Source organism: Mustela erminea, chromosome 5 (assembly GCF_009829155.1).
Source record: "Mustela erminea isolate mMusErm1 chromosome 5, mMusErm1.Pri, whole genome shotgun sequence".
In the NCBI taxonomy this organism is placed as follows: domain Eukaryota; kingdom Metazoa; phylum Chordata; class Mammalia; order Carnivora; family Mustelidae; genus Mustela; species Mustela erminea.
In genome coordinates this window covers 143078895-143090062 of record NC_045618.1, presented here as the reverse complement: position 1 = coordinate 143090062, position 11168 = coordinate 143078895, and the positions used below count along the sequence as shown (strand labels likewise).

Genomic DNA, 11168 nt, shown 5'->3' with positions numbered 1-11168 from the left:
TATAATGTTTCCTGTCATATTTAGGTCATGGTACACTTTTAGGTCATTAGGTCATGGTATACTTTTAAATTAATTTAATAATTTTTAATATGACCCAATTTTAAATGACCCAATCCAAGACAACAGCTTTGACCATTACTCACCTTGGTCTCTCCTTATAGAGGCACAATGACTATTTAATGAGGTCAAAGCGGAAATCAGTTCCAGCATCCATTCTGAAGAGTACTAAGCAGAGAAAACATTGAGACTTTCCCTCCAATGACTCATAGTTTCCATTATTTGTTTGCATAGTCATCTGGACATTTAATAATGGTAATATTTGTTTTCCTCTTAACAAATCAAATGTCAAATTTTAATGGACTCGATCAATATCTATTACTTATCAATGTCTATCATTCTCACTTAAGATATATACACCTGATCATTTTATTTCCCGTTCCAATTATATTTCCTTATTATATATCTTAATAATAAAGTGTTTTACCCTCTTCAAATTTATCCATTTACATTTATCCTACCATTGATTTTTTTTAACTGAAGTACAACTGATACAAAAATTTCCTACAAAGATTATTAACATAATGCTTCATATTAACATGGTATTTCTTTTTAAGTACGTTTGGTCGATCACTGATTGTATTTCACACTTTTTAGTAACGGAGTGAAAACAATTTTGAAAAACCAGCAAACCGGGAAAAGAATTTTGACTCTTACTCGCACTGGGTCCACGCTATCACCCACAGATTCAACCACGAAGCTGGCGACTAGGGTGGTTCGCTTCCGTCAGCTGATGGTGACCATTCTAAGGAGTACAAGACAGAGCAGGGGATAAAAGATGGACACCTTACGTTCCTTCGCCCCTGTATCCCACCTTTCACTCAGTCCGTCATTTAGGTAGGCAGTGGTTTGGGATAATGTATATTTTGTTTTTCTTAAGCAAATGAAAAATATTGATCTTGTCCTTGACAGAAAATATGAATACTGACTAATACATAGGAATAACTATATCATCTATAGTCAAAGAAAAGATACATATGTATCTTCAACAGTAGGTATTTGTTTTTAAGATACAGTAACAGTATTTCTTACTAACCAACTATTTTAGTAACTGGACAATGTTCCACTACATCTTTCTCTATGTATTTATTATTTCATTGAACTAATTATAATAAAAATAGAAAATGCACGAATGTAAAGGCTAAAAGAAGATCCTTATATATTCCTGACATGTGTCTGAAGGAGCACTCGAAAGGGGGGCATGGGGACAGTGCACCCGCAGCCACCTGCATTGGACCTCAGAGTTCCAGACACGTATTCATCGTACGCGACTCATACGCCACCAGCGGTCATCATCGATCCAATGTTGTACCTGTTTTCTTCATCTCTACAGTGTTTATTCATTCACTGATTGATTCACTAATTATTCTGAAACCCAATTATCAAAAATATGAAACCCTGAAATCCCTATTCTGCATACAGAATTATTTTCACATCAATGTATCTCTTTCTTTTAATACCCTACATTTTTATGTTTCATGTTATTTCAATATTTGTCACCGGGCTACAAGTGACCATCTTTATTAAATACGGCACTTATAAAATTACACTGAAGACCCTGAAAAAAAAAAAAAAACCACAGATGACAGCATTGACTCTTATTGCACTGCTCTCTAGGCCACCAGGCTGTACTGCTTGAATTTGCCCATTCTGAGAAGGACAAAGCACAGGCGATGATTAAAAGGAAAAAGAAGAGTTAAATTCTTATTCCCGTTGACCCTTGATTTCCATATTCTCGCCCACTCATTTAGGATTTATAAAGTATTCCTCGTGCAGGTATTTTATCTTCACAAAATGAACAGCGGGAAACTTGAAACAGACATACAACAACAAGAACACCGGACTCGTAAGTATCTCTGTTAATACGATCCTCGGTCCAACAGATGACCCTCCTTTTTTTTTTTTCAAGTAACAGTCCTGATCCCTTTGTTCCTTAATGAGTTTCAGTGTTTTCAAATGAAACTAATAAGATCTCCAAGCTGTCCGTAAATGTTCGAGTTAAACAATGCTTTGCCCTTTCTTTATTATTTGTATTTCTTTAGTGGTCCTATACTTAGTCTATTAACAATAATAATCTAAATCTATAAACCCAATACCTACTTTGGGGATATTCCTGACACCGGTCTCTAGGGTTACACAAACAGAATTCGCGATGTTGGACTTCGTTCTCCAGACATACGGAACTCGCTGTCCGCTGTTCATCACCACTGGCCCCTGCTTAGGCCTCTTTCTGTTCATCCTCATAAACTCTTATGGCTTAACAAAATTAATAGATACACAAAATTAAAAAATAAATAAAGAGAAGATCCCTGAATATCCTGAGTATCTCTACAATCTTTTCCAGAGACTGACTCTGTTTCAAAAACTGACCTCAAGGTTTACATTTATGGATTCACCAATTTAATGTCTCGTATCGATTTGATATTTAAGGCTGGCATATTCTGTCTTCTTTGGCTACATTTAATATTTGGAATAATATACTGAACGCGCTTAAACAAACCAGCTAAGCTCAAACACTATTACGCACACTGGTCTTTCCAACGTCCCTGTACACCACAGATGCAACCAGAGAGCACATGACCTTGAAGGTGCTTAAATCAGCTCACGTGGGTTCATTCTGAGGATACCGATCAGAGCAGGTTGATAATTTAAAAAAAAAAAAACCTTGCATTTTCTGTGTGTTGGACCCCAGCAGTCCAGACACACACCACGCATCAGGTAGGACTCCTATGCCAACATTTATCCCTGACCCCGAAAAGACCACTTTCTCTTCACTCATTTCTATATTGTTGATTGATTAACTCATTAATTCACTAATTATAATTCTGAAACTCTACTATTAAAAATAAACAAGGTCTTGAGCTCCCTCATATGTGACTAGAGTCATTCTCACGAGATGTCTGCCATGATCTACCTCCGTTTCTCATGTATGTGTTCATCGAAATAATACTTCTTATTAATCCTGCAATTTTACTAGCACACGGTTCACATTCTTTGACTCTATTTCCCACTTTTTACTAACATGAATATCTATCAGCAGAATACCAGAGTAAAGGGAAGAAGTATGATTATCACTCACACTCGTCTCCAGACTCCCACGCCGGAACCTCCACCCTCGAGCTCATGATCAGAGGGACGGATCCTTACGGCAGGTCTCCGTGTCTGTTCGAGGAGTGCAAGGCAGAGCAGATGACAAAAAAGTGAGACATTCTCTGCAGGGTTTCCTGCTTCTCATTTAGTAAAGCACACAGGTAGTCACTAGCTTGGTATAAATACTGTTTTTCTTCCTCTTTTCTTTTTTACAAAACAATGTAAAATATTTTATTAATAATTTTTATATGGAAGACACAGTAAGATGAGAATATTTTGGTACTATTGGGTTAGATAAATATATGATTAAAAACTAATCCCCTGGGCGCCTGGGTGGCTCAGTGGCTTAAGCCGCTGCCTTCGGCTCAGGTCATGATCTCAGGGTCCTGGGATCGAGTCCCGCATCGGGCTCTCTGCTCAGCAGGGAGCCTGCTTCCTCCTCTCTCTCTCTCTCTGCCTGCCTCTCTGCCTACCTGTGATCTCTCTCTGTCAAATAAATAAATAAAATCTTTAAAAAAAAAAAAAAACTAATTCCCTATATTGTTTTTCTCTTTAAGAAAACATCTTTGATTTTACCACTGACCCAGAATCCAAACATGACCTATGACTTACACTATGTATGGCATCCTTAACGGTACCTGCAACAGTCCAGTACCATCGAGTTCTAAAGGAAGCCCAGGGTCTTCACAGGATGTTAACAGTATTTCTTGCATAATCAAATAGTTTTACAACTGGACAATCCTTCACTCGTTCATATCAATTTATACATTTATGTACAGATTCTCTCACTGATCCAGTTATGATAATAGCATGAAAATGCTTGAACTCTAAGACCAAAAACAAGATCTTTGTATATTCCTGATACGGGTCTAGAGAATCTCTTCAAACAACGGGAAGAGACTAGATTTTCTCTATCGGACCTCAGAGTTCCAGACACGTATCCATCGTACACGACTCATACGCCACCAGCGGTCATCACCGATCCAATATCCTCCCTCTTTCTCTCTTTGTTTAATTATTAAATTATTAATTTGCTACTAATAATTTCTAAACACTATGATTCACCATTACCCGAGAAGAGTTACTGCATTCCTAATCTGTACATAGATGATTCTTAGATCAATGTGTCTCTTTCCCTAATTATCCTCAGTTTTCCACTCGTGGATTAATTAATTTAATTTTCATATATCCTGTATTTATCACTGAGATACATTGCCTTCAAGTACACTTTGTACTTTTAAATAATACAGTGAATTACCTTAAGAAAACCACTTAACCTAGAAGAGAACTTCAACTGTTACTCACATGAACCTGCATCCTTCAACCACGCAGAGGGAACCACAGAACTCACGCCCACGAAGGTATGAAATCAGCTGAGCGCATCCATTCTGAGGAGGACAGAGCAGAGCAAGGTTAAAAAATGAGATTTAATTGCCATTGATCCTTGCTCTTTACTTCATAGGCTCAGGATTTAGATATTTATTTTTATCTTTATATCATATATTTCATATATAAATAATTTTATATGTTATACATAATTGTATAATAAAATATGTAAGTATGTGATAGAACATGTAACTACATAAATACATAAAAGGTTAAATAAAATAATAAATACATTAAAATATAGTTATACTATATAACACAAAATAAAACAGTCAATAAAATGAAATTTATGAAATAAATAAAATGGATTAATAAAATAATGCTTCATATCAACCTAATAATAACATTGGCATAGTTTAGCTTCCTTGATATTTTTAACAGTACTTCTGGATTCTTCTGAATAACACAGTAAGTGGCCTGAAACACACCACACAAGCCAAGATAAGAACCTGGCCTCTTACTCACACGGTCTCCACACTCCTAAAACACAGACACAACCAGAGGGTCGTGACCTCTGCTGAATGTTGCAATAAGCTGGAGCGCGCCCGTTCTGAGGAGCACAGAGCAGAGAAGATGATAAAAAAGAGACATTCTTCCATTTATCCTTGATTTACATCTTTCATTTAGTCAGGCATTTAGGCCATCATTATTTGAAGTCTATTTCATTTTTCTCATAAGAAAACGAACCTACGTTGAACTTCACGCTGACCTAGATCATAAACGTTGCCTGTAACTTTCCTTCAGAGACGTTACGCTCAGTTACTATACATTTCTCTCTGGACTTCAATGTTCTCAAAATAAAGTGGTAGTATTTCTTGTCTCCCACATATTTTTTAAATTGGACCAGGCTTCTACAATTCAGCTTTTTTAAATACACGGTTCCACAGCTGTATTTCAATGGTCCAATTTTTTTAAAAAGATTTTATTTATTTATTTGACAGACAGAGATGACAAGCAGGCAGAGAGGCAGGCAGAGAGAAAGGCAGAAGCAGGCTCACTGCTGAGCAGAGAGCCTGATGCGGGGCTCGATCCCAGGACCCTGGGACCATGACCTGAGCCGAAGGCAGCGGCCTAACCCACTGAGCCACCCAGGTGCCCCTCAATGATCCAATTTTAACAAAGAACATAAATGTATGAAGAGAAAGACCGTATGTCTCTCGTGTTGGACCTCAGAGTTCCAGACACGTATTCATCGCGTGCGACTCATACGCCACCAGCGGTCATCATCGATCCAATAGCGTCCTTCTTTTTCTTCATTCATTTCTATTTATTGATTAAAACATGAATTCATTAACAATCATTTCTGAACACTATGAAAAACAAAACCCCAGAAGAGCCCTGGTATCCCTAATCCGTACATAGATTACTCTCGTATCAATGAATCTCTTTTATTAATTATCCTCAGTTTTCTACACATGGATTCATCAGTGTTTCATGTGCTCCGTATTTATCACTGAGATACAGTTGCCTTTTTTAAATTGTATTTCAGGCTTTTTAATAATACAGTGAATAGCCTTTAAGACAACACCGGGAGGGGTGCCCAAGCAGCTCAGTTGGTAAAGCGGCCAACTCCTTGTCTCAGCTCAGGTCTTGACCTCAGGGTTGCGAGTTCAAGCCCCACGTTGGGCTCCACATTGGGCATGGAGACCACTTAAAAAAAATATGAAAACCAAGAAAAGAATTTTAACTATTACTCACATTAACCTCTGTCCTCTTCTGTAGAGGAAACCAGGAGCTCACGACCATGGAAAAGATGCTTCACGCAGCTCCAAGGAATCCATTCCGAGGATGACAGAGCAGAGCGGGTGTCAGAGAAAACACTGAAACCCAACAGCCACTGACCCCCAACTGCCACTGACCCTTGTGCCCCATATTTCAGAGTCAGGATTCATTTATTGTTTTCAATATGTATATATTGTCTTACAAAAGGGAAAACTCAATTTCACTACCAAAAAGAATAAAATTCACTCTTCCTTATCAAAGTATATACGACCTCGAAGAGGTGAGAACTTTGCCCATTTCTTTTTTTTTTTTTTAAGATTTTATTTATTTGACAGAGAGAGGATCACAAGTAGGCAGAGAGGCAGCCAGAGAGAGAGGGGGAAGCAGGCTCCCTGCTGAGTAGAGAGCCCGATGCGGGGCTCGATCTCAGGACCCTGAGACCATGACCTGAGCTGAAGGCACAGGCTCAACCCACTGAGCCACCCAGGTGCCCCATGGAAAAGTATTTTGTAAATAAATCTATAATCTCCTTTTGGGTCTTTTATGCTGATATATTCTATTTTTTTAATTGGATCAATGAAATAATAAATAAATAAGTAAGTATGAAGTGGGCACAATATTGTCCAGTTACAGAAATATGTGGTTAGACAAGAAACACTGTTAATATATTTTGCAAACAAATGTCTATTAGGAAATACATGGTAGGATGGTGTTATTCTTTATAAGTAACCATCAGTGTTCATGCTGTCTGCTACAAGACTGATACTGTTCATTTTCCTAAGAAAAATAAAATACATGTTATCCTAATTCATTGCTTATTCATGATGGACGGAATGTGGGGGCCAATGATCATAAGGTCTCAATTTTTTGATCATCTGCTCTGCCTTGTGCTCCTTGAAATGACCCCCCTCGGCTGATTCAGACATTCCACCAAAGCCACGAGCTTTGTGGTTGCATCTACGTATTAAGAGCATAGGAAACAATGTGGGTAACAGTCAAAATTCTTTACTTGGTTTGGTGGTCTTTTAAAACTAGATTTTAGCTGCACAATTAATAATGTGATATAAAGTTAACGATCACAACCATAGCCAGATGGTAAATTTGAGGCTAATAAGAAGCATTATATTAATTAATCTATATAGGCAACATTTCGGTTAATTAATGAAAGATACTGTCAGTAGGAAATAATTCTAAAGACAAATGTTGGATATATTTAAGACTCTTGTTTCAAGTTTTTGTGGTCTCTAAGCATTTATTGTATTGTTGTTAGTTAATTGATGAATTAATTCAATAAAAACAAGTAGACATTAGTGACTGTAATGAGGCCCAAACGTGACTGCTCATGTCTGAATGACAAACATCGAAATTAATTAGTCTATTCCCTTTTTTGGAATTGTTTCAGTGAAAGTAATATCTGGAATGTACAAAGATCATACTCTCATAGTGATTTTGTGGGCACAGATTCATTGTTATTAATGGACTAATGATGGAACTATTAAGCAAATACAAATAAATATGTAAAGAACAAGAGGGCAGAACATTGTCTCACTGTTAAAGTTTGTGACCAAGCAAGTTGTATCAGTAATAGCCATTGAAAGCAGTGATACCCATTAAGAAATAAATGGACAGGGGCGCCTGGGGGGCTCAGTGGATTAAGCCTCTGCCTCCAGCTCGGGTCATGATCTCAGGGTCCTGCGATCGAGGCCCACATCAGGCTCTCTGCTCAGCAGGGAGCTTGCTTCCTCCTCTCTCTCTGCCTGCCTCCCTGCGTACTTGTGACCTCTGTCTGTCAAATAAATAAATAAAAATCTTTATTTAAAAAAAACTTATCCAAATATACTAATAGAATAAAAACACATGAACACAACTAAAAACAAGATCCTCATCTGTTCTTGACTCCTGTGTATAAGATCCCGTCAAACGATGGGAATAGGCTACATTTCCTGGTGTGCTGGCCCTCGGAATTCAGATAGTATTCATCGCGGAGGACTCAGACACCATCAGTGGTCATCATCGGCCCCGGACGGCCCTTCTTTACCTTCATTCGATTCTGCATTGTTTACTGACTCACTCGTTCATTTACTAACAATAATTTAAAACTTTATTATTCAGAATAATGCAAGAGTCACCATACCCCAATCTGCATACAGAATTGTTCTCACATCAACATATCTTTTTCGTTAATTATCTTAACTTTCACCTGTGATATAATTTAAGAAACCAAAAAATAAAAAGATAATGTGAATTTAAAAAACCAAAAAATAAAAAGATAATGTGAAAAAAATTACCTTAAACCTCATGCTCGTAATAATATAACATTTCATAGGAATTCAATAGTCGTCACTAGGCTACAGTTGCCTACCTTTAACTCTACATGGCACTTTTAAAAATAAACCAAATATCCTTAAAAAAAAAACAACAACAACAAACAAACAAACATAGCTGAAACCAAGACAAGAACTTGACGATTACTCACGTGGGTCTCCATGCTTCTAACATACAGATGTAATCATGGAGCTCACCAGCATAACACAATGCTTCCTCAGTGTGTCTGTCCAGAGAAGTACAAAACACAGTCAGTGAGAAAAAAGAAAGTTAAGACCTTATCTCCACTGATCCCTGCTTTCCATATTTCATTTCCTCACTTATTTTTCACTTAATAAAAGGAACAACCTCATACTTGACACTGGCTCAGAGAGACAAGACTCTTACCAGTATTAACACTTAGCTAAGAAGGTAATATCCTTTCTCTACTTATTTCCTAATGAACATAAATATTTTCAATTTCCATATTTTTAGTGGTTCTATCACGGATCCACTAAGAATAACAAACTCAAACGTATAAATTCAAAATAAGAACATGATCTTTGTATATCGCTAACGTCCATGCACAGAATCCAACAGAACAGAAGGAATAGTTGTTATCACATTGGACCTCAGATACCCAGATGCGCACTGCCCATCATCCATGGATCAGCCGTCACCTGTCATCATCACTGGTCCAATAGAGGATCCCTTGCTCTCAACTCCTTTCTACACTTGTTTTGATTAAATAATTAATTCACTGAAAAGATTAACATGAGTATAATTTACAAAAACCCAAGAATAAGATGCCTGAATGCCCTTAACGTCTAATATAGAATCATTGCCAACACAGCTTCCATTTCTTTTATTAATTAAACTCAATGTTATGTAAGAAATTAATGAATACAATGGTTTACATCATATTTATTCGTCAGCCATAGTGAACATTTTCATGATACTTACTACTTTCTAATAATACCACAAACACACACAAATGACCCAAACAAAAACAAAATTTTTGACCATTACTCTCCTTGTTGCATTGGTCACGTGACAAGCCTACTTCCCAACGGAAGACGGAATCAGCTCGAGCACCTGCTTTGAAGAGGACAAAATAGAAGGGGATGAAAAAAATTGAGGCTTTCTCTCCACTGACTCGTCCATCCCACCACTCAGTTACATAATCACCTAAGCACTTATTAACTTAATGGATATATTTATTCTTGCCTTATAAGTAAACTTCAAACTTGGAACCACATCAACAGTTCCAACAACAACTGACTACAGCATTTCGTGACTTTACTCAACCCCGGTCAAAGATGTAACACACCCGGTCCTTTCTATCCAATGTATGTTAATATTCTTTTACCTTGTTCTGTATTTACCAAAAACAGAACTTCAATCTCCTCACCTTTATTCATTTATACATGTGTTCATTTATCCTATCATTAATCGTTTCATACATTAATTACTAATTACTAATACTTTCATAAATCAATTACTAAAATTCATAAATTACTAAACTCCATAAATTACTTACAAACATCAACAACGAAATCCTTCTTTATTACTGACATCTGTACAGAGGATCCCCAAACACAGGAGAAACAGACTAGTGTATTTATGGATCAGATCTGAGTTCCAGATATTTACCACCAGTTGTCATCCTTGGTCCAAGACTCACTCTTTCCCTTCTCATAAACATTTATTTATTAATTCATTAATAAAAAAATACACATAAATCAAAATATAGGAATATGGCCCTTCAGCATTCCTAACGTCTTTATACGTTTATACATTAATATAGTCTCTGTAATATTACAGTGACTCAATCTCTCTCATTAACTGACCTTGGTGTTACATTTACGGATTAGTAAGCATAATGCTACATATCAATCCAGTAGTAAACACTGTTATATTTTGCCTTCTCTGATTTTATTTAATACTTTGGAATAAACACACTGAATAGCCCTAAACAAGCCAAGATAAAAGCTCTGAGTCTTACTCACATGGTCTCCATGCTCCTCCAACGTAGATGCAAGCAGAGGGCTGGTGACCTTGGACGAATGCTACCGTCTGCCAGAGTGTGTCCATTCTGAGGAGTACGGAGCAGAGCACATGATTAAAAAAAAAGAGAGAGAGAGAGAGAGAGACATTATTCCACTGATTCCTGCTTTAATTCTTCCATTTAGCCTGGCAGTTAGGAAATCATTACTGAAACATATTTATTTCACCGTCTTCCACAAAAATGAACTACTTTGAACTTCCCAGTGATCCAGGATATAAAAACCATCTACAATGTGTCCCATCTCATCCGAGCCAACGAGGGGACAGTCATGTACCATTTCCTTGTCTTTGGACTTCAGTGTTTTCAAATTATATTAATAATACTTCTTGCCTCCCCACATATTTTTAAAATTGGACAATGTTCCTACAATGTGTATTTTTTTACGCATTTCCTTACTGCTATCTCATTGATCTGATTATAATCGAGAATGGAAATGCATGGGGAGAAAGACCGCCTCTCTTCTGTGCTGGACCTCAGAGTTCCAGACACGTATCACTCATCATCCGTGACTCATACGCTGGCAGTTATCATCCCTGATCCA

The 11168-nt window shown here is 37.1% G+C and overlaps 2 long non-coding RNA genes, 5 other non-coding genes and 1 pseudogene across 41 annotated transcripts in view; all 8 read right to left on the bottom strand.

Moving 5' to 3' along the window:
* Positions 1 to 720: 720 nt before the first annotated feature.
* Positions 721 to 6583, bottom strand: LOC116591908. The gene is made up of 5 exons (XR_004286238.1): positions 6232 to 6583; positions 4999 to 5083; positions 4406 to 4535; positions 3137 to 3219; positions 721 to 802 (listed from the first exon to the last, which is right to left on the bottom strand). It is a non-coding gene; the product is annotated as an uncharacterized LOC116591908 (long non-coding RNA).
* LOC116592206 lies at positions 1289 to 1360 on the bottom strand. The gene has a single exon (XR_004286377.1). It is a non-coding gene; the product is annotated as a small nucleolar RNA SNORD113/SNORD114 family (small nucleolar RNA).
* On the bottom strand, positions 4062 to 4133 carry LOC116592213. The gene has a single exon (XR_004286384.1). It is a non-coding gene; the product is annotated as a small nucleolar RNA SNORD113/SNORD114 family (small nucleolar RNA).
* Positions 5696 to 5767, bottom strand: LOC116592212. Its single transcript, XR_004286383.1, has one exon. It is a non-coding gene; the product is annotated as a small nucleolar RNA SNORD113/SNORD114 family (small nucleolar RNA).
* Positions 6584 to 8206: 1623 nt separating the features above from the next.
* Positions 8207 to 8276, bottom strand: LOC116592236 (annotated as a pseudogene).
* A 900-nt stretch (positions 8277 to 9176) lies between these two features.
* LOC116591906 overlaps positions 9177 to 11168 on the bottom strand; it is an 88784-nt gene continuing 86792 nt past the window's right edge. For 34 of the 35 annotated variants that reach the window (XR_004286199.1, XR_004286232.1, XR_004286226.1 and 31 more), the window contains 2 exons: positions 10569 to 10654; positions 9177 to 9654 (listed from right to left, as the gene is read on the bottom strand). This is a non-coding gene — a long non-coding RNA (uncharacterized LOC116591906). Of the gene's footprint in view, positions 9658 to 10568; positions 10655 to 11168 lie in introns of all 35 variants that reach the window. The other variant, XR_004286218.1, reaches the window with a different exon arrangement.
* On the bottom strand, positions 9185 to 9259 carry LOC116592232. The gene has a single exon (XR_004286398.1). It is a non-coding gene; the product is annotated as a small nucleolar RNA SNORD113/SNORD114 family (small nucleolar RNA).
* LOC116592221 lies at positions 11094 to 11168 on the bottom strand. The gene has a single exon (XR_004286390.1). It is a non-coding gene; the product is annotated as a small nucleolar RNA SNORD113/SNORD114 family (small nucleolar RNA).